The sequence below is a fragment of the Pinus tabuliformis genome, chromosome 1_2, assembly GCF_031772625.1.
Source record: "Pinus tabuliformis cultivar Carrire ecotype Pingquan chromosome 1_2, CPIR1, whole genome shotgun sequence".
NCBI classification, from domain to species: domain Eukaryota; kingdom Viridiplantae; phylum Streptophyta; class Pinopsida; order Pinales; family Pinaceae; genus Pinus; species Pinus tabuliformis.
In genome coordinates, this window is record NC_142298.1 from 516,864,381 (window position 1) to 516,892,359 (window position 27,979).

At 36.1% G+C, this 27,979-nt stretch overlaps 1 pseudogene; it reads right to left on the reverse strand.

Annotated features, from left to right (window-relative positions):
• Window positions 1-10,856: 10,856 nt before the first annotated feature.
• Window positions 10,857-11,965, reverse strand: LOC149206599 (DENN domain and WD repeat-containing protein SCD1 pseudogene; annotated as a pseudogene).
• Window positions 11,966-27,979: the final 16,014 nt, after the last annotated feature.

Genomic DNA, 27,979 nt, shown 5'->3' on the forward strand with positions numbered 1-27,979 from the left:
CAATGGTTGCGGACGTAGACATTGGTGATCATGTAACATTGTCTGTCACCCACCGGTTGGAAAATTAGAGAAAGGTGATGTTTGGATGCCTTCGCATCAATCACACCAAATTTCTGTGGATCCCAGAGAGTGAGAATACCACCAACAGATTTATTTGCCTTTAATTCAAGGTATTCATATCTATTTACCCATTTGCTATTTTTTTCACGGATCCTTTCCACTGAGAATTTTGTTTCCTGTATGAATACTATGTCAAGTTTTTCCTCTCTAATCCTTTTACCTAGATTCCTCTATTTTCTTCTACTCCCTAGTCCTCTAATGTTCCAGGTTGTGATTTTCAATGAGGTGGGGTTTTAAAGGAGTAACTAGAAAGGTCTTTCATCCTTCTTGAATCAATCATGAGTTTTCCACACTCCAGTAGTAGTTCTTTTTGTCTTTTTCTTCCCCTCCTCTTGCCTGGATTCTTTGTTAGTTTTCTTGTTATTAATCCTATTAAGGAAGTTCCTTTGTTTTCATGGTTGTCATGTCCTCTTTTGACTCTTGGAGCTGTTTGACATGCCTTGCTAAGGAAGATCTATTTGACCTTGTCCACGTCCTCGTAAGGGATGGAGTTTATTCCCAGGTTGCCTCCCTATTTTAAAAACTTTTCCAGCTCTAGGTTCTCCCTTTCCAGGATCTCCTGTAAATCTTGATCCTCTGTACCACTTTCACTTTGAGTCACTTCCTGGTCTTTTTTAACTTCCATGGTACTCAAGGGGTCCATCGTGTGTTCATTCTGTTCCTGAGTGTACTCCATGCTGGTCTCTTTTTCTTTCCCCCTTGCTATATGATTCTCCGTTCTCTCTTTATCCCCTCCATCCGCTTCTTTTTCTCCTAAGATCTCAAAACTGTTGTAACTTTTTGTTTTATCATTCACACTAGGGTTCTTTTGTGTCTTCCTCCCTCCTCCTTTTCCTTTTCCTCCTACTTTGGTGAAACCTGTTTGGTCTTTTCCTTTGTTGGTATTTGGGCTTTCCTCCCTTCTATTGAGAGGACAGTCTCTGGATAGATGCCCATGATCATGACATTTGTGACATCTGAACGGGATATGTTCATAGTCAACTGCTTGAATCCATTCCTCATCATAAACTTCTAGAATGACCTCATCTAGAAGGGCTCCTGATAGGTCCATCTCCACACATATACGGGCATAGGATGTATATTTCCCCCTTAGATTTACCCCTGAAATTTTTAAGAAATGACCTAACTTATTGCCTATAGCTTTTAAAGACTCTGGCATCCAGTAATCTAAAGGTAAGGACTATAGTCGAATCCATACTGGTACCGAAGTGAAGGTTTCTCATTCTGGCACAAAGTTCATCGTCCATGGCCGCATATAGAGACCAGCAGCTACAAAGAAGTATGGCCCGCCTTCAAAAATTATGTCTCTGTCTTCCATGTTCGTAAACACAACAGTGAAAAAACCTTTGGATCCCAGATGTATATTTAACTCCCCCTTTGGTTTCTAGTTGTATTTCATCCAGGTGTACAACGCTTTCTCTGATGGCCATATTCCCATAAATTTGCATATGATGGCATAGTTAGCCATGTGATCCTTGTGTGCTTGCAGAGTTGGATCGTTCAGAATGACCCAAGGTTTAGTTGTGGTCTTGGGTTTACAGGGCCCCATCTTAGCTCTGTTCTCTGATCCTTGACCTCTGTCTTCCTCTTTCTCCTCCTGACAGTATTCTTCGTGGGCCATTTGATCTGCATTGGTTTTGCTACCTTCCGTCTTCTAAGTGTTTGTGTTTTTTGCCTTGACCTCCATGGGTTGTGGAGGTTTGTTCTTTTTCCCTCCTCTTCCTCTGTTTGCTACTATATTACTGTAGGAGGGAGTGGAGCTCCCTCCTCCCTGTGTCTCCATGGATGCTTGGTGCCCTCTGTCACTTGCTTCGTTAAACCCTAGAACCAGAGCTGCCCCAAAACCATCCTACCTTCTTACTAGGTTTTTCAAATGTATAAATAATTGCCAAAATTTCTAAGTATGCTCTCTTCCTGCGCCTTGTTGCGAGCTAGAAGATAAAAAAGGAAAATTGGATATAAATTTGCCATGTAATATCTACTTTGATATGATATTTTGCAATAAAATTCATAGATGTTTAAGATCTGAAAAATGACTAAGAGATCTATATTACTGACGATTAAAAAAAATGCTTAAATTCTAATCTCCAACTGAATTAGATTTGTCTCAAAATTTCTAAAATGGGATCTTTACTTTATTATTAAATTAAACAAATTAACGAAAAATAATAAAAATTAACCCAAAAAAATACAATAAAAAACAAATAATACAAAACTACTGCATAAAACTAAAAACAAACAAAACAAAATGAAAGTTAAAAAAAAAACAAACACGTAAAATAATAAAAAACAACAACAAATAAAAACCCATGGCCCACGTTAATAAACCCATTACATAATAAAATGATAAATAAAGTTGAAAGTCAAAATAATAAACAAAGGGTCAAAAACACAAATGAGTTATTGCATAACACAATTTGTACATGCCAAGTTGAAATTTGATTTTTCCATTCCTTAGGGCTTTGGCCTTGAAACCTGTGAAAAAAGCGATCATGTGTTGTTGGTTTATTGCTTAAATCTCAATTTAAGTGAGCGAACAAATTCAAACAGTTGTGTGTGGAATGATATGACATAAATATGGTTATCTCCATGTGGCTTATAATAATTGATGCATCGCTGCAAGAATTGATACATTTAAATTATTGAGCAAAGATCTATGGATCCATCCCCATGGTTGTGTCATTTAAAATGCATTCTCAAATTTTGAAAATTTAAAAATATTTTTTGTCATTTCATAACAAAACATTGAATTGTGCTCTAATAGTAAGGATTTGTGTTTGTTGAGCATAATGTTCGCATTGATATCAAATGGGAAAGGATGGCAGATGCATAATGTGTCAAGTTCAGGGGGAGTCCTATGGTCGATGCAATATTTGGTAGAGAATCACCATAGTAACAGGATAAGTGAAGAAGCTATAAAATATTATAGCTATTTTGATTGGGAGTCTCAGGCCTTAAAGGTATTTTTTCCTCAGGAGATCAACTCAGATGCTCCTGGAAATGACGTAGCTGGATTGTGTTTGGAAAGAGCTTTCCAATGGTATGTTGAAGTTGAGAAAGGTCCTTTTGGATCATAAAGTTATTAACAGTCAAAGATGGCTAGCCCCAATGTCAAAATAGTAGCTCCAAGTATTGTGTAGGGTCAAAATTGGAGCAAGTTAAGTTTGGCACTTTTTCCAAACACAACAGAGTCATTGGCGGAGAAACTAATAGAGAGTTGGGAGAATGTGGGTAGATAATAGAACAACAGATCAAGTTCTCATTTTCTAGTGGCAGAGCCCATATAACACATAATCTTAACATGAAGGTTTCCCTGATGGTTCAAATTGCACGCAAGTGTTGAGTGCCTGGGATGACGTAATCCTAGGAGGACATTAGTAGAAAAATAAGTTTTGATTGGCCAACTGAAGATCCCATAGCCACATCATCTCGGAGGTCCTTCCCTAGAAGAGCAAGGGGCAACAGAATTTGGAATCGCCCGTGATGATGTAAGCCTGGGATGATGCCAACATGACGTCAATACAGGGGGGATACGTGGCATGAAAATTCAACATTTTTGGGTACCCAAGTGGGCCAAAATGTGTTACACATGTAACCACTTACGAGGAACCACGTGGAAAGGTTGATGTAAGCACGACCTCACCTTGGAGGCTTGATCTGAGAAGTTTTTAAAAGTGTCGTAGGAGAAGACTCCGAGCTAGCTAGGCGTTGAGCATATGTGGAGCATAGCTCACCCTAGCTGATCATTGCTTAGTCCAAATTCATAGGAGAGGTCCCTTAGAGACACATCATCCCACAATAACATCCTCTGAAGGTTTTAAAAGAGCACATGAGATGGATCTCCAAGCTGACTAAGCGTCAGGATGTGGTGGCAGTTAAAACAAAGATGAGAACCAATGAGAATGAGGTCAGGACATGTCATCCTTGAGGTGCCACCCTGGAAGGTAATGAAAAAGTGCAAGAGAGATTGCTTCGGGCTAACTGGGCACCGGGACACGATGACAGATAAAGAGGCAGCACAAGACCAATGGGAAAAGGCGTAGGGTGGACCCACTGGACATATAAGACCTGAAGGCTTACCCCGGAGGAAAAAAAAGCACACCAGGAAATAAATCTGAGGTAATGGCCAAGTCGGGAGATTGATATTTTGCTAATATTTGATAGTTCCATCAAATAATGAAAGGTGTGCCCAAGTCTTAGTTATGTGATGTTTTTTCATGTTAAGTGATCAAGAGCCATTGAGATTATTTGAATGAAAAACGTTGTGGGATGAGGGTTTTATGAAAAGTGTTAAGTATTTAAGCATTGTGTGCATATTAGAAAGGGCTTAGCACCTATGGGCACAAACAGGTTGACATCGTACTTGGAAAGGTTCCTCCATATGCGATATATACACCAAAATTGGTTATTAGCCATATTTGAGTAATGTAGGCACTTGAAAAAATGAATGGGTCGATAATATTTGATCACTCCACCACACTTAGCAATGCACCAAAGGCATTAATGGAGCACTGCCTAAATTGAAGAGTGTCATCCCTGGTCACTAATGGTGATAGAGGAGAATTAAAATATCAGTCAACAAGAAGGTAACAAGGACCATGACCTGCAAAAGAGTGTTGGAGAGCCATGTTATCTCTACAGACATAATTCAATAGAGGAACTCGTTGAGTATGCAGGTGGATTGAGAGTTAATTCTTAGTATGGGAAACACTTAGGTGAGAATCATCTTATTTAAATGTTGTTGCAGTGGCCAAGTAAATTTATGCAATTGTTGCATAATTAAATCATTAATAACAGAGCCTTACAAAGTTATAATTGAGACCATGCATGTATCTATTGGTTGAGTAAAATTGAGCCCACACACAGGTTCTTAATTGAAGACAAGAGTACCATATTGCAGGTTGAATGTGCCAGTTAATGAATTGATAGGTTGCATCGTTCCCAGTGACGTTGTTGTTGAACAAAAAGCTTAGGAAACACTAAGTCTATGGAGAGATTTATTGTATGTTGTGTGTGAGTATAAATCGTTGAAAGAGACTATGGGTGTGTATAAGGAGAATTGTGACTAAGATTTGATATCTATTCAAACAAATTGAGGACCAAGAGGATAGCTAATGGATTAGTGAAGTGTGCAGTGCAGAGAGGGGTTGCAGAACAAAGAGGAAGGAGTTGTGTGTGACAACAGATCATGTTCTTTATAATTATGTGTAATAGTGGTAGGCCTTCGTTTCTCAATTTGACAATTTTATGGAAAATAGGACAGTTGGCTGAAGCAGATTAGGGCCTATATATATAAGAGGTTGGTGTCTCTTGGCAAGTTGTGGATTGCTATTTTTAAATGGGGTTGGGGTCTCCTTTGAGTGGGTGCTCACAAAAAACAATAATAAACAACTTGGTGGTTTTTCCATTTGGTTTTCCATGTTAAATATTTGTGTATATGTGTGTATGTTTCTCATGTTGATGATGTGTGCTCATGAGAATGACTTAACCTACTGCTTATGCATTTGATTATGACTGCTCATATTGGCGATTTACACCCATTATCGATTCACCCCCCGAAGTAACTCCTTATTCCAACAGTGTTTGATTCCAACATGTCATGAGTTTGATTCTTATAGTGGCTTGTCTATTTCAATAAATTCAAATTGACCAAAAAGAGGTTGCATGTGGTAGCCATCGATTGGTCGACGTGACAGCCTTGGATTGGCCCACCTCAACATCCTGTGAATAGCCCAGGGTTAGTTCATGTCAGTAGTTGCCCAATCACCGCCAACTCATCCTGACACATCACCCTTCCATGCCAGTAATCCACATCACCTTGACACATTATCATGCCACCTCACCTCACCATGTCATTTACCCAATCAACATCATATAGTCCACATGGTACTCTCTGGCGCTACCACGTGGCACCTTTGCATAACATTTTTCTTTGTTTTCCAAAAAATTCATATGGCCATAACTTTCACATATGACGTCCATTTAAGGTGATTCAAGAATCATTAGAAAGGCCTAAACAAGATATACATCATAGAGTCACTTTCATTAGCATTTGAGACTATTAAAAATGTTCATTTTTATTGAATTTTGTAGCAACTGGACTTTGAGAAATCATAAAATCATTAAAAGCATGTTTCTATTATGAATTTTTTTAATATGGTTTTCGAATCACTCAAATCACACATCAAGCAAAGAAGATATTGATAAAACACCGATGGGTAGTCTAAGATGCATCACTTCTTGATAGGTAAAAAGTGTGTTTCATTTTTATTTATCTTCCTTGGATTTGTTGTATTGACACTATTTGTGACTTTTTTGCATATATATAAAATGAAGAGAGGTTGATCAACTATATCCTTTCATAATCTTATGTTTTATGACATATTAGTGCTAAAGTTTTGCAAGTCTCGGGATGATCAAAGAAAATCAATCTATGCACAAGTGATTTTCAAAGACCAAATTACTTTCAGAAGAACATTTCTCATGAAGAATTCAATTTCATTCCATGTCAGATAATATCCACCATGTCATTGTTATCAAAATAAATGTCTCAGAAGTGAATTATGTCATGGCATACTCATTCATTTTCATCAATAAGTTTAATAGTCCATCCATGTTGAAGTCAATATTTCCATCTTCCTCCCACTATTAGATCATGACTTCAAAGCATTTTCCCTTTGCAAGTTTCATACTTTCAGTATGTCATGGCATACTCATTCATTTTCATCAATAATTTTAATAATCCATCCATGTTGAAGTCAAAAATTCCATCTTCCTACCACTATTAGATCATGACTTCAAAGCATTTTCCCTTTGCAAGTTTCATACTTTCCTGCCTCACCTGCATTCACCCCTAACCGATGAATAAATTCATTCAACTCACTTACCATGTTGAGCTACCTCATTTTCCTCTTTCTTTTTCCAAATAAAGTCAGTTTGATAGTGCAAATATTTCATTTATGGTCCTCTAAATCATTAATTTATGCTCACATTAGAGGACGGGGAATTCATTAAGGCCCTCCTTCTAACAATTCTTGACCCATCGACTTCAGCATATTATCTAGGATATGGACTAGAGATCTTTTTAGTAGCTTTAGGCTTGCATGCCTTAATGGCAAGTTCTCTCACCAAAAAATAGTGGGAATACATTGATGTATCATGTTTTTCTTCTAGGTGACTAGACTACAACTCATTTATTTGTACCTAGTAAGATGTACTTGGGCATCTTGACTCTCATTAACATTAATGGTGAGTAGTCTTGTGTTGGTTAATGACATTCATTAATGGTTGGTAGTCCAACAATTTCTTTCTATGTTCAACATTAGTAAAATTAATTCACATAGATAAGAATTATTCCACGACGTGGATATGAATGAAGACTATATGGTTTCAGCATCTTGTAACACTGTTCCAATAAACCAAGATTTAGTTTTAGAATTCAAACATAGTAACCAAGTTCTAGAAATGAGAAAGCACTGAGGTTCCAATTTCATATTTCATCCTTTATTCATACAGCCAAGAGAAAAGAAGAAGCATATCAAATTCTTTCACTTCACAATCCATGATCCAATAGTGACAACCAGATCTCTCAAATGTATAGCTTGTTGACTTTTGGGTAAAAATGTGAATCTGGGTAACACTTTTCCTTATTTTTTGACGTTTTCATTTTTTAGGTATGTGTGAACATTTTCATAGTTAGAAATCATTTTCCTTTAAACTTTTTAGATAGAAAAGTATGGTATTACATAGTTCATGATATTTTTTCATAATATTTACTATTAGTATTATTTCTCCCAACACTTATTAACCATAAAACCCTAATTCCAAAAGGTGTTTCTCATTTTCACATTTTATTTCAAGTATGTGAAGGTATGATGTTTAATAATATTTAATCATTAATTCGTTAAAAGCTAAAAGACATGTATTTGGAAAATTTCCCACGTGACATTAATTTCCCTATCCTCTAAAAATAGAAAACACCTTTAGTTTGGGGGGGGGGGCAATATTCATTATCATTTTTGAATCCTATATTACATATTCAATAATTTTATATGTTATTGACCAACATGCTTCTCCCAACTAACTGCTATTGCTTTTTGTTTAAAATATGGATATTTTTTGAAAAGATTTAAATTATAATCAAGGATCAGTTGATATGCATATGAATGGGTCTTCATTTTGATTGCACATTCAAGTATTCTTTATTGCAACAAGAAGAGTAAAACAAAAGTGTTGCCACACAAGAACCAACACTTGCAATACTTGTGGTTTCCACACAAGAACCAACCACAAGAGGTTCCACTTAGATATCTTTTAGAGAAAGAATATTCACCACGATAGCAAGCTCTTGAGAAAAAGAAATAATTGAAGAATATTTTCCAAGTCTTGGAGAGTATCTCAAAGTCACAAAATGACTTAACCTTTCACTCCTCAAGACTACAAGAAAAGAGAACAAAATGCTATAGAAAATGAGATTACTTCAATCCATAAAAATCAGTGCAAAGTTAGACGAGGACATGCAACATCTTCAAATGGGGGGAAATGTTGATTCTCCAAAATGTCGTCTTTTTCACTCTCTTTTCTTTCACTTTCCTTTAGTTTTACCATATTTGGTAGCTCCATTACCTTATATTAAGACCATTTTCATGATTATATATGGGTTCAGACTTATTATTTTCCAAACCATTTATTTTAGTATTTTGAGTGATTTTATGGTTAAATATTAGAAAAATAACATGTTTTCACTTATATCTAAAAGTTGGATGAATTTTATGATGTTTGTAGGCATATTTGAATATTCCAGCAAAGTCATATTTGGCCACTAAGTTTCAAACTCTTCCTCTTCAAACTCTTGAATATTTGAGATCCTTATTCAAGCATATTTCATGAAGAAGAATAATGGAAGTTTTGATAAGTGTCTCCTATCAAAGTTAGTAGGGAGTTGTGAGAGAATGTATAGAGATAATGATATCCTAATTTTAGAAAATTGGTCGTATGTACTTGAGAGAAAAGTGGATATGAATTTATTAGTCACTTATCCTCTTTTCAAAGCAACTCATATATAAATAGGAGTGTTTTCCCCATTGAGAGTGGAGGAAGGGAGAAGAAATTTAGAATTTGTAATCAAAATACTTGAAGACATATCTTTGTAGCTATACAATCTTTTATAGCTTAATCCAAGCCTATTTCACTTAATATATGATTCCATTCTAATTTTCAACTTCTAGTGTGCTTGTTGAGCATTGGAGGGCCCCCTTTGCCAAGCATGAACACTCTTTCCTTTCTATGTTTATAAATGTAGATTTGAATCTCTTCCATAGATTAGATTTTCATGCTTTCATCTATTAAGTTTCCATGCTTTCATAGATTGAAGTTACGTGCTTTCATAAATTAAGTTTATGTGCTTTCATAGATAAGATAAATTAAGTTTATTCGTAGATTAAGTTTATGTGCTTTCATAGATAAGATTTCCCTGCTTTCATAGATTAATTTTCCAATGCTTTCCTAGATTAATTTTCAAATACTTGCCTAGAGTAAATTTCCATTGCTGTTGGACACCTAATCCTAAACGGGTTAGTTTGGAAGCCGAATAGACCAAAGTAGTCCAAGAGACCTTGGGATCTGAAACCCAAGAGTCATATGTTGTACTATAAATGTATATCTCATGTTAATAAAAAAAGTACTCACATGATTTATCTTTCCTATTCTATGTTTCCCATGTGTGTTTAACATGGTATTAGAGCAGGCGTATTCCTGCCCTGCATAATTACTGTGAGCCATTTGGTTTATGGCCTTTATGTGCAGGTTATTTCTGCCATGACTTCTGCATTTCATAAATATTTTCTCAGCTAAATTCTAGCTGCAACCTCTGTCAATTTTCCAGCCCTATTTTTAGAATTCCTAAAATTAATTGTAACTCCTTGACTGCGCCCTTTGCACTCCCTGGGCTGTGCATATTCCTTTCCTGCGTGCTGTCTGCACTGTCCATGAGCGTTTCATTAAAAAAAAAAAAAGGGAGGCGCTATGCGTTAACATACCTATCCGCTCTATGGTATTGTCCAAACTGTTTTGTTGGGTGTCATATATGCGTTTCTCTGACAAGTCTGCACCTTCTGTCTAAACTGCGCCCTCTGTCAGATGCATTTTTTAACTGAACGCTATGAACACTGTGGTATGAACGCTGGTGGACGTCAATTAAATGGATGAGGTGAGTACAGAATGGGACTTAGTGATATATGCGCTATTGGCTCTGGTGATATTTGCCTTTGTGATTACACACAAGGGAAGGGGACACGCTGTTGTGTGAGGTTTTACGCTGGTCTGTCATCACCATAGCAGTCGTTCTGCTGCTGGTCTCTGCTGCAGATTTGTGGGAGCACTCTCGAAAGTTCCATATCCTTTTATCTCATCTTAATGTTTACTGCATATGTTGTCTGTGGGTTGTATTGAAACAATATTATACGCTGTGTGCCAGTTTGATTAGCAGAAAGCCTGTCAAAGTCAGCCGAAGCCGAGAGCGTCCAAAACAAAAGAACCGCTGGTACAAAAGAACTGCTGGTTTCAAGAAAGTCGGCTGTATTGGCCGTATTCTCTGCCAGGAGAGCACTCTGGTTTCCAGAAGACAATTTTTTATTTCCTCTATGTGATAGCAAACATTCCGTTCTTGGATGCATACAAGTTGAAGATTGTTGATTTAATTGAGAAAGGATTCTTTTTGGTCGTAAGAAACAACCTGTTCAAAAGGTGGAGTAAAAAAAGAAAAGGCCAGGCTGATCAGGGCGGTTCGTAGTGCGAGATCGTTTTTTCAGGAAAGCCTGTGTATTGAACACCCGTGCTGCTGTATTCTCCACAAAGTTGCGATAACCACTAAGGATTGATGCGAAAAACTTCAGGAATATCATTCTGAGTTCCAAGTCGTGTTGCTCCCCCCAAGACTTATTATTGCGTCTATGGAAATCTCCAAAAAGCCCTCCAGCAGTCGTTTGCATATGATCTAAATCCATAAGATTTGGATACAACAAGTGCATTAATTCTGTTCGTAGATGACCCAATTCTGGGTCAGGTATTGAGGGAATATCTTCTGATGTTGTTATACGATTGTAATCAAGGTCCACAACAACCACACCATCCATAGTAAGATCAGATGTGTCAACTCCTGAGGGAAGACCCATCATATATGGTGTTGGAGCATCAATATAGTCGACTCCACTGTTTGCACGAAGTAGAATTCGCCTTTCAAGAAGAACAGCAGTAAAAAGTCGAATTAGGTTGTCAACATCCAAGCACTGTACCAGTGGATGAAAAGGAATATCAGCATGAGGAAGTCCATCCTTGGGCGGTACCTCCACGGAGAGAAGAGTATTCTCTATAGAAAATAAAATGCAGTTCTTTCATGGACTTGGTAGAGGAACGTTAAGAACCAAATGCATCACAATTTCCCATATTGGCTTGCTGCAACCAGAAGGTGAGAAAGATAAACGGAACAGTTCCTCTGTAGCTTCTCGAAGGACATGAAAACTAGGTGAATGTGAAACCAGGCAGATACATTTGTCCACAAAAGAATTTGGAGGAATTCGATAGGCCTCAGCAATATCATCACTGACTGGATTCCGAAAAGCAACACAGCTGACATAGATTTTAGTTCCATCTCCCTCTGTCAATACTATCAGATAACTGTGGGGATGGCTGGATTTATCGCTGGCGCTGAAGCCTGAGGAATAGAACGCCACTCCTGCTGGCATCACGCAAGTTGAAAGCTGAGGAGGAGGAGGCGGACAATCAGAGTCCTTGGAAGAAGGGAACTGGTCCAAAACAGAAGGCATGTACATGGCATGTGTCCCTTGGAAACCCTAAAATATTTGTTGAGGATGCAATAAAAATTGCCACAGTTGCAATGGTCTGCTCATTAAGCCACCAGCGCTTGCCCTGCATTTTTCTTTAATCTGCAGGATTTTCTTTGTGTAGCTTGAAGATATTTAGCAGCTGATAGTTTTGCAGTAGTCGAGGGATTTCTTCAAAATATTAGAGGATTTGGGTAACTGTTGGCTAAATATAGAAGGACTCGGTGATATTTGTATAATTTTCATAGTTTCAAGATATCTCTGGTTGTTTTTTTCCCTTTAAGCTACAGGGCTTTCTTGTTTAACTTGAAGATATTTAACAGCTTACATTTTTTCTGTGGGATTTGGAGGATTTTTAAGGTGTAGAAAAATGGCTAAGCTTGAAAGAATATTAGAGTTATTGAGAACTCTAATCATATCCACTACTGAAAACGCAATCATAATCAATAAAGACATTATTGCTGACATTCAAAAATGTATACAAAATGCACAAGAAAAGATAGAGTTTTTGCAGCTTGAGACAAAACTACAGCAAGAAGAATTAAAACAAAGGAGTCATCATTCTGAACCTGTTTCTGTTCAGAAGATTGAAATAGACTCCCATAAACAGCAAGTCAATAATGTTACTGTTCATTCAAATAAAGCAGCAGTTGTATATGCAGATGCAGAAACTCACTCTGCACTTCCCAAGCCCATCATCAGACCTTGGGAACAGCTTGTCCACAACAAGCACAGAACTGGTCTTGGATATGACAAGGACTTGTCCTTTCATATTCCAGACTATGACAAGCCCATTCAGTTTCAGAGTGCTGGATTCATTCATAACAGTTCACCTGCTCCTCATGACAGTTCACCTCCAGCTGTTCCAGATTCTGTCCCTCTTCCACATCAACAACAAAAACAACAGATTGTGAAATGCCAACACTGTGACCGAGTTGGCCATCTGAAAGATCACTGTTTTGATCTTCATCCATGTAAGCATTGTCATAAAACCAGCCATTCTTCACACAGATGCTTCAAAAACAAACGTCCTACAAGAACAAAGATTCATCTTGGATGGATCGCTTCTTGGCAATGGGCATCAACAGCCAAGAAGATATTTTAAACACATGTCAGAACTTGTTCCAGAATATTGAACAGTCTTGCAGTTGAGTTTTCTCCATCTTCTCACCTTGTATCTGACAGGGGGGGGAATGATGGTCATCTACAAGCTTCAAAGTCACATCAAGCGAGCCTGAGCCACAACCTGCCACACCAGTTTCAGAGTTGTAGCCAGAGACAAAGATGCCTGAACATGCCTTCAATTGGCAATCTGGACACTTCCTCTAGCAGAAGACTTCAGCTTCTTGCCAGTTTTGGAAGCATTCCAGGAACACAATTGAGAACACTTCCTCTTGCAGAAGACACCAGCTTCTTGCCAGCTTTGGAAGAGTTCCAGGAATTGCATTAAGCATTCCAGAGTTGTTGGTCATCCTTAAACCATCACAGGTTGAGACTTCCCTTTTTAGGTTGAAGTTTTACCTTTTATGCGGGGTGAGACCTCCCTTTTATGGTTGAAGGTTTCCCTCTTTAAAACAATAGGATCACTTCCTCTAGCAGAAAACTTCAGTTTCTTGCCAGTTTTGGAAGAGTTCCGGGAACTGCACTAAGCGTTCCAGTGTTGGTGGTCATCCTTAAACCACTGCCCTTTATACCAACATTTCATAGAGCACATTCAGCCTAGTGCTGCCATGCATTTTTTGCACATTTTGTATTACAACTCTCTTCTTGGACTCATACATAACCCTTCGGATTAAGGGGGGAATGTTGGACACCTAATCCTAAACGGGTTAGTGTGGAAGCCGAATAGACCAAAGCAGTCCAAGAGACCTTGGGATCTGAAACCCAAGAGTCATATGTTGTACTATAAATGTATATATCATGTTAATAAAAAAAGTACTCACATGATTTATCTTTCCTATTCTATGTTTCCCATGTGTGTTTAACAATTGCTTTGCTAGTTTATTTTTCCATTGCTTCCTAGATTAAAATTTCCTTTCATGTCACTTTACTTGCTTTCATAGAATTCAATTTCCTTTCATGTCAATTTACATTTGATAGAATCAGAAATTGATTCATTGCATATATTTTTCCATGCACTTCATAATTTACAAACCTGGATTGACAATTTAATGTAACAGAATTCTAATGCAATTGAATTGACCGGCATAGTGTTGATGTTTCAAAATGGGTTGCTCTGGACCCAACACCTTTGAACTTCTCAATGGCTTACGAGAAGCGTAAGGTGAAATTGCCCTTATATTTATGTCGCGCAGTAAGGTAGAGTCCACGCTAAGGCTGGAACAACCCTAACCTATTACCTTTGTTGAGAGAATTGTGGTTGGCAAGGAAAATTTCTAGAGCACACGATTCCGACTATGTCAAAGTTACAACTTTCGAGGAACGATCTTAAAGCTTCAACTTTGATGAAGGGAAAGGAAATAAAGCTATAAAAATCAATAAGTACCTCTTAACTACCCTAAGAATTATGAAAAAGGAACAAGTTACTTATGAAATGGAGAAAAACGATACAAGAACAAAATTATTATTATAATATTTACACTAGAAAAAACAAACAACCCAATTTAAACCATGTAAACATACGATTGGTTTAAGGGCTTGAAAAATAGTGTAAACATGATCATTAGTGATAATTCAGTGTTTTTATTATTTAAGCTCTTGTTTTTTTAATTTTTTATATTATATAATTTTTATTTTTATTCGAGAGAAAGCAAAAAGAAAAATTACACAACTATGTACAAAATATAAAATTAAAACCAAAACAACCAATCAAAAGGTAATGTTTAAAATTTAAACAAATTATAGACACGACAAATTTAGCATTTTAAAAGAAATAAAGTAGTTTAATATGCATTAAACCCATGTGTATATACAAAGGACTTTCCATTAGATAAAGAATTGTGCAAGTATACATAAAGGCTGAATATGGGTCGAATATGAATTATGAATCTAGATTTTAGTTGTATTTATTGTTTCTTGACTGAGAAAATAAACTCGCAAACTGTTTACACTTTCACAATTCACATTCAAGAAATGTGGAAAGGTTGTACAAGAATGGTTCGATTATACAAGAAAGAAAAAGAAATAAAAAATAGATATCACAGCTGAGGGACGAAACCAAAATGCAATACAGAATAGTGAGACAACGTGATTGACCAACAAAGGAATTTCTTTATGAGTTTAGAATTTCTGAGTACAAAATTCTACAAGCAGATGGTATATGCATGCAAAAAAGAGGTGGATCAAGGTCATTTAAACGAACAAAAACTTGAAGAGAAACCATATCTTGCAAGACCATCACCAATCAATACCGGTTTACCAATAAGAGTCGTGGAAATTTTACAGGAAACAAATATTATACCTTCAACTGATTGTTGGTTTGTGGAGCTTTGTCTCACGTCTTCGGGAAAGCTCTGATGAAATCCTTGTGATCATTAATCATCATCAACTTCCTGCAAAATTCAATGCATCAGAAACAAGGAAAAAAAAATTTCACAAAAATAATGGGTCGATTATGAGGAGACTTTTGCCCCCATAGGAAAATGGGCTACCATCCAGACTCTCTTTGCCTTAGCAGCTCAGAAAAGTTGGAAAGTACATCAAATGGATGTAAAAACTACTTTATTGAATGGAGATATAAAGGATAATGTTTTTATTTCTCATCTAGAATGATTTTTTTTGAAGGTACAAGAGCACAAAGTATGCAAGCTTGTCAAATCCTTGTATGGCCTCAAGCAAGCACTGCGAGCCTAGTATAAGAAATTGACTGAACATCTTCTGAAACTAAATTTCAAACACTATGATATTTATGATGCAAATTTGTTTATCAAGGAAGTGTGAAAAATTTTTGTATATATTGGGGTGTATGTAGATGAACTTCTAATGATATGGAACAATGAAAATTATATTACATCCATAAAGAAAAAATTGAGGAAAGGTTTTGAAATGGAAAGTTTGTGATATTATCACTACTATCTAGGTATTGAAGTAACTAAGCATTCAAAATTTATATTTTTATTTCAAGAGAAGTGCGTTGGAGATATGTTGAATAAATATGGCATGGATGAGTGCAATCCTTTGACCACTCCATTGGAACAAATTTTATATCTCACATTCATAGAAGGAAATGAATTTAAGGATGCAACAAAGTACAAACAACTCGTAGCAAGTCTTAACTACCTGGCTACTACAGACCAAACATTTCATTTGTTGTTTGAATCCTCTTTAGATTTGTGCAAAAGCCTTCTGAGGGTCATTGGTCTGCTACAAAAAGGATTCTAAGGTACTTGAAGGGAACTCAAGACTTTGGACTCAAGTATACACAAGTGGATGACTTCAACTTGATTGGATACTATGATTCATATTTTGATGGAGATAAAGAAAATGGAGTATCTACTTCAGGTTATGTTATGTGTTGGATCAAGAGATGTCTCTTGGATATCATGCAAACAATCACTTCCAGAAGATTCCACAACATAGGAAAAATATGTGGTTGTTGCAGAAGCAACGAAGGAAATTGTGTGGCTCAAGAAGATTCTTGAAGATTTATAGGAGAAACAAATTGCATTCTACTCCTCTTTTGATTAATAATACTTCTACAATAAAATTGGCCAATAACCCAAAGTTCCATGATAGAACTAAGCATAACAATACAAAGTATCATCTGATTAGACATCATGTTGAGGCCAAGACTGTTCACCTACACCATTATTCCACAAATGAGCAGATTGCATACATCTTCACCAAAGCGCTTGGAAGAGAAAAGTTTGAAATATTTACAATGATTCTTGGACTCACCAACATCCATTCAAATTAGGGGGGAGAATGTTGACACCTAATCTTTGGGATTAGGAAATTATGGTAAATACACAAATGAGATGGTGAAGGGACACTGGAATATGAATTCTAAGAGTCTCCCTCTCAATGTATCTATCAATAATTTCTCTTAATGAAATGTATTCATTCGTGGAGTTACCCAAGCCTAGCCTGACAATTTGAACCACAACAATGATACCACTCTGTAGCACACCCAACCCCCTAATTTCATATTAAGGCTATTTAGCATAATTAGACCTCACCTTCAAGGTTTATTATGAATATGGGGTTATCAATATTTCCTCTTTCCTATATCATCTCAAATCATATTTCTTAGTATTTCCATCATCGTTTGTTTGTTGAGATCTTTCCAATGATATGAATTTCATCTCATTCTAAGCTCTAGGCACAAAGTTATTCCCATTTGAATATTTACCCCTTGAGAGCCGCGTCATCATCTATACAAGCCACATGGATGACACATGGTTGGCCTTTGACATGTGTCACACCTGCATTAATCCATGTCTAATGACTAATCATCATATCGAAGCCCACCATAATCAAATTTCTATAAAAGTACATTTTCCTATTTCTATGGTGTTCCAGTACCCGAGTATGTCGATATATCCATTTAAATAAAACTCCAATAAGTTTATATGCCATTTTTATATACCTATGATATTCTGATACACCAGTATCCCAATATGTTGGTATATTGATACTGAAATATTGGGATATTGGGGATTTGATATAACTACCATCATTTACAAATTCCCAATATGTCTCTAGACATGTAGGAAAACTTAGTAAATAACCTCATTTCTTTGAAACCCAATCATCATCTAACATGTGGTGGATGTTTACATGTCCTATACCACATGGCACCACTGACGTGTATACCAAAATACTGAGAATATCATAGATTTTATAAACTACAAATTTCATGAAAATCCCAACATGTTGATATGTTGGTATGACAACTCAATATGCCATGCCATTCTCTGACACCCAAGCACCATCTTACATGTGGTAGATGCTTACATGTCCTTTGACATGTGGCACTTTTTTTTGTACGTTTAGGGGTCCTAAATAGTCATATTTAGCTAACATGTGTCTTCCATATAGCATCACCATATCACCATGTGTCATGTCATCATGATGTTACTCTTTAGAAATCTTGATACACCAGCATTTGAGGCCATCAGTTAATGCACTTGGTAACAAAGGTTCACCATCAAATGAAGTCGTAAATCGAATACATACCATATGGTAGAATCCCAAAAATGGAATTCCTTTTATTCTTCTAGGGCCCAATATCTCAATAAGCTCCCCCTTTTACCCAACCCTTGGTCATGGCGCCCTTAGAGAAATGTGACTAGGGGCTAAGGCCAAGAATCTAAAGTGAAATTATGCCCAAGTTATATAGAGAGGCCAATGTGCATCCTCATCTCCTAAGAAACAAGGTCCCATCAAGTATAGCAAGACTTCCAATACTTCTCACTCAGAGGAGAAGAAGCAGCCCCAACTACTCTAATCCTCCACTAGTTTAGAAAAATCCAACCTCATTCTAGCGTACTTAAAGAGCCTTAACATCTACGACAATCGTAAAAATTTTACTTCACCATTATAGTACATAGAGTAATTCAACGCGACAACTTTCATGGAATAGTAAATAAATGCAACCATTATAGCCAAGGCTAACCAGCCAATTTATGCACATACAACACTTAGTGGTTATAGATAACGTGTGTAAAAGGCTTCCATTTCATACAACATTCATTCATGAAAGGGGAATTGAACAACATTCAAGCATATTGAACATTGCATATTCACTTCTAATACATATTCAATAAGATATTACAACATCTTTCAGCCTTTCATTGCATACATACATAGTAAACTATCATAGCACTAAACATGAAGCATTGAATAATATTAACATTTAATTTACAAAAAAAGAATACACATCTTCATTTCACTTAAATTTTCTAGAAATGAAGAAGTGATAACCATTATCCTCCCAATTGTATGCACAAATACACTACAAATTTCTTGCATTTGGCCACTCGTGAGCCAAATCCAATGTCTAAAGGATGTTTCACTTAAGGAAATTAAACAATGTTAAACTCAAGATATAAAGTATAAATGTCATTCTCATTCACTCATAGGAAATAGGGATGTTACCTCTCAAGAACTGAGTTTGGGCTAATTACATAAAAACATATGGCCAATGAATCATTGCATAACACAAAAGGAAATCCCTTCAATGCTTCCTATGGACCCTTGATGATTCTCGTTCTCTTCAATGATTCATGCACACAAAATAACCAAAAAATTGAGTCCCCCTAAGTCTACCCAGCTCATTATGAGGGCCTCTTCATGGGTTTACTTAGCTAACACAATTCAATCATGGACTCTATGGTGCAATTTTCGAAAGACAAGTTCACAATTTGTAGGTGAAGACAATGATTTCAAGATTCACATTCACACAATCTCTCTTAGATTACAATCTTTGACGCACCTCTATCTCTCTACTTCAATCATTGTTATCCCCTCCTCCTCGTCACAAGCATTGTCTCACATATGAGAAGTCTGGAGTTTGTCCTTGGGCTACGAAGTCAACCAAGATTCTATTGTATGGTACGTAACCCATGATTGGGTAGTTTGATACCTAATTACCCATTTCTCTTATAATATCCTAGCAGTAGGTAGATAACGTAGGACATCAAGGTCATTATCATTAATTTAGGAAAGATATGAAACTTCCCAATCCCCTTTGTAAGCTTCCTCAAGAAAGATATCCATTTAGAATGGGTACATGTAGGTTGGTCTTTCTCTTCAACTTCAACAATTTATAATTTAATTAATAATATATTTAAATCAAATAGGTTTGGAAATCTATTCATGATAGCCATTTAACATTGTCATATTTTAGTTACATTTATAGAACTTAGGGATTATAAAATGGATACTACAACATGCATCGTTTGAGAACTTAAATGTTGTTGGAAATATTATTGTCATTGATTTCAAAGACAAGGGGAGACTACTTATGTCCAAGATAATTATTGGAAATGAATATTTATGATTTTAGACTTTTGTTGGCCCCTTTGGATACCCTATCTTTGGAGGCATTCTTATTCCAATTACCTAGATCAAATGGGAGCATAGGATGTTGGCTCTCCAAAATGTCATCTTTTTCACTCTATTTTCTTTCACTTTCTTTTAATTTTTACCATATTGTGTAGGTCCATAACCTTACATTAAGACCATTTTCATGATTTTATATGGGTTTAGACTTATTATTTTCAAGAGAATTTATTTTAGTATTTTAAGTGGGTTTGTGGTTAAATATTAGAAAAATAACATGTTTTCAATTATATTAAAAAGTTGGATGAGTTTTAAGATGTTTGTAGGCATATTTTAAAATTCCAACAAAGCCTTATTTGGTCACTAAGCCTCAAATTCGAATTTCCTCTTCGAACTCTTGAAGATTTGAGGAAGATTTGAGATCATTATTCAACATAGTTCATTCAGAAGAATCATGGAAGTTTTGATAAGTGCCTCCTATCAAAGCTATTAGAGAGTTGTGAGAGAATTTGTAGAGATAACAATCTCAGAATTTTAGCAAATTGGTTGTACCTTCCTGAGAGAAAATTGGATCTGATTTTATTAGTTGCTTATCATCTTCTCAAAGTAACTCATGTATAAATATGAGTGCTTTCTCCATTGAGAGGGGAGGAAGGGAGAAGAAATTTAGAATTTTTAATCATAATACTTGAAGAGATATCTTTGTAGCTAGACTTCAATCTTTTGGAGCTTGATCCAAGCCTATTTCACTTAATATATGATGTTATTCTAATTTTCAACTTCTAGTGTGATTTTTGAGCATTGGAGGGTCTCCTTTGCTAAGCATTAACACTGTTTATAAATGTAGATTTCAATTGCTTCCTATTGATGCCTCTAAAATCACCGCATGAACATCGGGGAAAACCACCCGGTCTGGACCTTAGTGCAGCTCCTTTTCTGTTTGGTGTGGTGGCTTTGACTAGATATAATGGGACCAGTGTCCCAGTGATGTATGAGTTGATGGGTGATTGTTTTGTAATGTGTAACGAAGGTGATAAGTGTTTTATCCTATAATTCAAAAATATACAAATATAACTAATCTAACCCGGGTATCCTGTTAACAATACGATTTTTTATTATTTCTATTAGACAAATAATCATAAAGATGGCTTATTCGTAAAATAGAAAGATGCATTCATATAATGATTACTTTGTTTAAGAAGTTAAACAAAGTAATTATAAAAACATTATCGCATTCATCACAATATATATCACTGACATATATATCCAAATGATAACAATTCTAAAACCTTCAGAAATGATATGCTAAAGAATTGTTTGAAAAACATACATATATCAATAATAGCAAGTTTTAAGAAATGTTCATTCACATAGAGAAATAAGACAAAAATAGTGATAATAGTACCGTATGCATTTGAATTCTCCCGATGTAAACAACACTCAGATTCAGCTTTCCTATTTGAGAAAACCTTCAAAAGATGCAAAAGTGCGAGTCTTGCAAAAGCTTCTTTCACAAAAATGCAGAACTTTGGTCCACTTTTGATAAAAAAAATATTAGAAGTACAGAAGTGCAACTCCCAAGTCAAGTTTTAATACAAATTGAGGACCCTTTCTAAATACATGAAAGGGTCTTAAATAATAAAAATAAAAACTAACTATCAATAAAAATCACTATGTGTTGTTCTAACTGTAGACATGAAAATCTAGGATTCATTATAAAAATAGCAGTGCAATAGTGGTTGAACTAATTCACTGAATCGACTTCTTTTCTTGTGATTGTAGCTAACAGATTGTGAGCATTGGCTGGATTTCTAGAGGTTGACTCATCCTGGAGTGTAGCTGGGTTGTGTAGGTGGCATCGGAGAGTTCGGGGATCATGCAGTTGACCGCGTCAGAAAGGCATTTCATGGCCATCTGTTGGCTATGTGGCTTAATTAGAGAAGACCAAAATGTTTCCCATGTTAAGTTTTGGACTTCTCCGATCTATTTTTCTCTGTTCACCAAATCCTGTTTCCAATGATGTTCCAGTGCCTTTGCTTTCGGGAGTTTACTTGGAGAGCAATCAGAGATCAAATTAGACATATGTAAACTATTATTCACTAATTTGATCAAGTTGTTCATTGCAGCTCTGCATCTAGAAGTTTCTCTTTCGACTTTCATTAACTGGGACTCCCATTCCGAAAACAGGATTTCCTTGTGCGATTCTTGTATTTTTGGCAAGTTGGCAGCCATTCCTTCTATGGAATCTTGCCAAGACAGAAAATTTGTTATCCTTTCATCTGTTTTTTCCAATTCCAGTCTGGCGTCCACTGCCTTCTCAATTAGTGATGCAAAGATATCGCACAATGGGTTGGCCAATGATATGTTGTGGCAAAGAATGTTCAACTGTTGGGACAAGGCTTTGGTTATCTCCAAGGCTTCTTTTCTGAATTCACTAACCTGTGGATAACCCCTGTACCTTTCTATCTATTCTTGCATTTGTGCAATTTGATCTTCCTTTGCCTTCTTTTCTTGCTCACTTATCATATGAAACCTGCTTAACTCTTGAGACAGCTCTTGTTGTTTATGGAGAGTCTGCTCATCAATCCTCTGTTTTTCCAGTTTCAACTGCTCTCTTAGTCGCTCATTTTGTTGTCTCTGCTCTGCTAGCTGTTGTTCAAGCTGAGTAAGCCTTTTTTGTTCTTTTGCCAATTGCACCTCAAGTTGAGTGATCCTCTGATCCTTTTCCCTAATCATATGGCTAACCTCTAAGGCTTTGTCCATTGTCACTATTGTCTAAGCTCCTGCATACTAAGATAACTTTGTTAAATCCTCAGAGGGATTGACTTCTGCTTTCCATATCACATTCATCATTTCTGCCTCAAGAGTTAGAAGAGGACTTTGATCAATTTTCCTCTTTTTCCTTTGTCTTTTAACCACAGCCCTGTGCTTTGGACTATAGAATACATCTAGGGGTGGTATTTCTTTTGTTCTTAGTACAATCTCCTCTGTAGGATTTTCGGGAATGATTTCTATATCTTACTGAAATCTGGGTAGGCCGCTTGTCCCTTCAATTGGAACACTAATAACTTCAGGCCTTTGTGCTGCAAGCAATTTTGGTGTAGTGAGCTCTTGGGATTTATTCGGGCTTTTGATGATTAGGTCAAACTGCTCCCATTCCTTGATTAAAACAGGATCAATATTCATATCCATATCAAGGATCTCACTAGTTCCTTCCTTTTTCTACTCCCTTTCTGGGGTCTTTTCCGTTTCAGGAGTCTTTTCCATATTTTTTCCTTCATAGTGGCCTTCTAGTTGCATCATAGAGGTAGTATTTAACAAGTCCAGAGGCAGTTTTTGCAATCTCTGTGTCCTGAACTTCAAAAATTCCTCTAATCCCTCTACTCCCAATTTGATTTTTGCCAGTTGTTTCACTTGAGAAAATAACTCGGTTAAAGCAAACAAATCATCATAATTATCCTTCTCATGTTCAAACTTGGCAATTTTTACATGAGAAGTGAAATTGTAGGCAACAGATTTTGGGTCATACTGCCTCTTTGGGATGACTGCTAACTTTAACATTTTAATTTTCTCATCTTCCTTTTCTGCATGTTTGAAGTCATGTAGTGTGAAAGTACCACATCGAAGGGGGAATGAAGGCCACATTTGTTTTTTGGACTCCTTAGCCACAATAGACATCTCTTCTATTGTTATATGATAAGCTATTTCTCTGGAAAATAATTTATCAGGGATGTATAAGGGGAGGACATGTGGGTCAGTAGTGCTGCTAAAAAGTCTGATGTAGGTGAGCTTCTCTTCACCAAACCAACTACCAATTGATGTTAAGTCGACACTGGCTTCCTCAGACAACCTAGGAGCGGGTCTGTTGAATATAGCATAATGAACGGGCAGGATGAAACCATGACATATTCTATAAAGATGATTTTTATAATGGGATTTCCAAAATTCCTTATGATAGATATGAATGGGGTTTAGGTCCTGTGGAGTCCATTTCCAACCTAAAACTAGGTAATCAGAATTGAAACAGATAGTGTCCAAAATGTAGGCACTCATGTAAAACGGGGGTATTACTCGGGTAGTCATAAACCTGTTTTTCCTATAATCAAGGATTTGGTTGGAAATTTTATCAGACAAAATGATCACCCAATCCATGATATAAGAGTTAATTGCTACCTCCATTAAAGGTACCATCTCTATAGAAAACCTAGCTGAATCTTGGACTCCAAAGAGTCTGCATATCATAGCGCCAGCATAACAGTAAGGAGATGCTAATGAGACTACGGAGTACATACCTGATGATTCATGCTTGTGTTTGTTTGGGTAATGCCTCCACTATCTGATAGGGTCTGACTCCATGGCATTTTCCTTGGCGAAGGATTCAAAAAATTCTTTGTTGTACTAATTTTGTGGTTCAGGAAAATGGTACATCCTTTTGATATCTTCCGCTCTAAACGACCCAAACATCTTTCCATCAGCCGTAAAGAACGTGCTGTCACTTATGCTGATACTTTCAATTACCCATCTAACCAAGTCATTGTAGGGTAATACTTTGGCGCGGGCTACTATTCTGTGAAGATAAGAGCTGGCCAACTCCTTAAGAGTACTCTTTGACTTGTCAATGGAATCTGTTGTTCCCAATTCTTCTTCAATCTCTTTCGGATCCTCGGCTTCTAGTAAATAGTATATACTTTCCCATGAAGCCTTGCCCAGACTGAGGTAGTTAGTATCATCTATCAAGACCTTTTTTACTGATTCCTCCTTGGCTATGACGGGGGCCTTTGGTTTCTTTGATTTCCTCATCATTTTCGTTGAATTCATCAATTCAAACTTACTCTGCAAAAAGAAATAGAAGACCGTAACAGAGAAAAAATTTGTTCAAAGCCCACGCATAATATAAAAGATTAATGGTAATTTAAGCGTGATAAGCAATATGAACTCAAATATTACCACGGATGAAATCCTTGAAGGATTCAACCATAACTACTCTATTAATGATTTCCATAACTGCCAATTGTGATACTTAAATGCCATAATGATATGTCGCATCGCTCATATTAGTAACATTTCTTAAAATTGAATCTCATGAATTTCCTGATAAGTGATTAGCGAAAATCGAATATCGCAGATTAGGGGCACAAACGTTATGTTTTAGTTGTTTACTTATATAGCTTTGATTGCGATAAATAGTGAGTTGTCATAGGGAAGCGGGATAGTCTTTAGGAAATTAATGAATCGTTTGTTTTTCATTTATAATTGATTTAAGCTTTAGACCCGCAAACATTGGTTTAACAATCATATTTCACCTTTTATTAAAAAGCGCACTTTTCCAATAATGAAATCGCATCGGCAGATTCCAAATGGGCATTCGTTATGTGTTTCATGTTTTCAGTGATTGCTGATTACAATCGGATTATCGCATTGGGAGGTTTACATGGACCCTTGGAATGTTTCCTTGATAACTTGCGATTTGCGCTTTTCGATAACATTATCACATCGAAGATTGCCAGTGGAAGCCTTAAGTCTATCTTTTAAACAAAGAGTGCAACGCATTCCTCTATAGTTGTTTTACGAGAAGGTCTTGTTTAATATTTAAATTGGATCAGACCTTTTCATAAAGATTTTCATGTGTTGTATGGATTTTGCAAAGTTTGCGATTGTTATTGAATTATTGATTTTATCTAATTCCTAAAAAGGGGACCCATTTCTTGTTAAAGTTTTGGATGAAAATTTTGAAATGGGGAGGGTTGTTGTATAGCACAACAATTGGCGATTCACTGGGAGAAACAGTTATCTCTGAGAAAGTAGTGCAATATCTATAACTTTCTTAATTTGGAAACCATTGAGGATAAAGAAAACAATCTAAGAATAGTTAAATAAAAATTAACTCTGAATATAATGACAATTTTTTGTAATTCCTTTTCCAATCTTAAAAATAAAAACATTTTGGGCTTATTCAAGCTTTGATTGGTTGGTATAGATAAAGCAGGGGGCTTCTCCAACTTAGCTTTTAAGTTTACTCTGTTGTCATAGGTAGTGCCTCTGCTGCCAGCAGACATTTATAGTCTCGACAGGGTTACCTTTTAACCATTTAATCATTCATTGTCCCATCCATCTAAGAGTATAACTTTTGAAAGATAAATTCAAAAAGATATGTATACATATTTTTTCTTTTTTTGTGTTTTCTATTCTTTCAATTTCTTTAAAAGATAAAAAGCCATTGTCCTGGTTTGGTGGCCAGCTATTGACAATGCCATTCACTGGTTGTAATTGAACTGAACAAGCTAGCTCATGATGAGACCCCTTGTCTTATGATTATAAGCCATTACCCTGTTTTGTTATGCAGTATTGGTAATGTTACTTTAATTATTTTCCTATGATCATGGTAAACAAGCTCATGATGAGACCCCTTATTTTTTATATCAGACATATTTTGGAATTACACTCTGCAAAAATCATAAACTTAGTGGATGGGGTGAATGACATTTTCCTTAAGAGTATATGGATGACAATTTTAGAGTTGTAGATGCTAAGTTTGGAAAACTCTTTACTTTTTTACAAATAACCTCTCTTGGCTCTTTAAAACTTCGAATGGTTTACAGTATTTTCAAGGCTTGTGAAGATTTTACAAATCTAAAAGAGGTTCTCAGAGTTTTGTTTTTTATCTAACCTTCTAAAACTGCAGTCTTTTCCTTAAAGGTTTCCATCTATCAAAAGTAAATATTTACAATATTTCATTAAAGAACTTTCCAATAGTAAAAGTTCAATGGAAGACTATTTACAACCTTATTTTCTACAAATAAAATTTTAAAATAAAAAAAGTTGCATAATGAATATTTACAGGTAAGAAGGGGTTACCTCCTTAAGTAAAGAATTTCTTCGAGATAAGCCCATTGACAGGAAGAGAATCTCTCTTTCCTGATAGGTCTTGCAATGTGAACGTTGATGAGTCTATCTTCTCAATGATTTGAAACGGTCCAAGCCACATTTTTTGAAATTTAGTATGTTTGCCTTTGTCTTCGTGCGCTTTGTCCCATTTCAAAACAAGATCACCGATTTGTAAAAATTTTGGGCTAGTAGAATTTGCATCAAAAGAAGATTTAATGACCTGTTGATGTTTTGCATGTGTGATTTTGGCTTTTTCCCTTTCCTCTTCTAATTTAAGGATTTGATCATATCTTAATTGAATAGAAGATGAGAGATTTTCTTCAATAAATTGCACTAGGGCTAGAGATGGGAGTGCTAAGTTTGTTGGTATTACAGCGTCTTTGCTGCACACTAAGTTGAATAGAGAAGTACCTATTGAGGCCTTCTGAGTTATGCAGTCTGCCCTTAATGCAAATATCAAAGATTTGTGCCAATTCTTTTGATTCTGGTCAACAGTTCTCTTAATAATCTTAATAATATTTTTATTGGTTGATTCTGCCAAACCATTACCTTAAGGGTAGTAGTTTGCAGAATATTTTAATTTAAATCCTCTCCTAAGGGAAAATTCAAGTATGGTATTTCTAGAAAAATAAGATGCATTGTCAAAAATGAGGGCATTAGGTATGCCAAACCTGGTAATGATGAATTGATCAATGAATTCAATGATTGCATCATAATTGGCTACCTTCAAAGGAATTGCTTCTACCCATTTTGTGAAGTAGTCCGTAGCGTTAAGGATATATTTGTGTTGCTTGGAAGAATGTGGAACAATTTCTCCTATGATATCTAATGCCCATTGTTCAAATGGTTGTTCAATGTTGACTGGTTGTAAAGGAAAGGCTAGTTTCCTTTGTCTTCCACTGGCAGTTTGGCATATTTTGCATTTCCTTACATAGTCATGGGCATCTTTAAATAAAGTAGGCCAATAATATCCAACATGTATTATCTTGTGAGCTATTGTATCACCTCCAAAATGTCCACCTACTGGACCATCATGTAATTCCTGCAACACCTTTTGTGCTTCAGTTTTTCAAGGCATCTTAACAAAATCGAATCATAATTCCTTCTAAATAACACATCATCAATGATTTTGAAGTGTTTTGATTTTAATCTTAAGGCACATTTGTTTT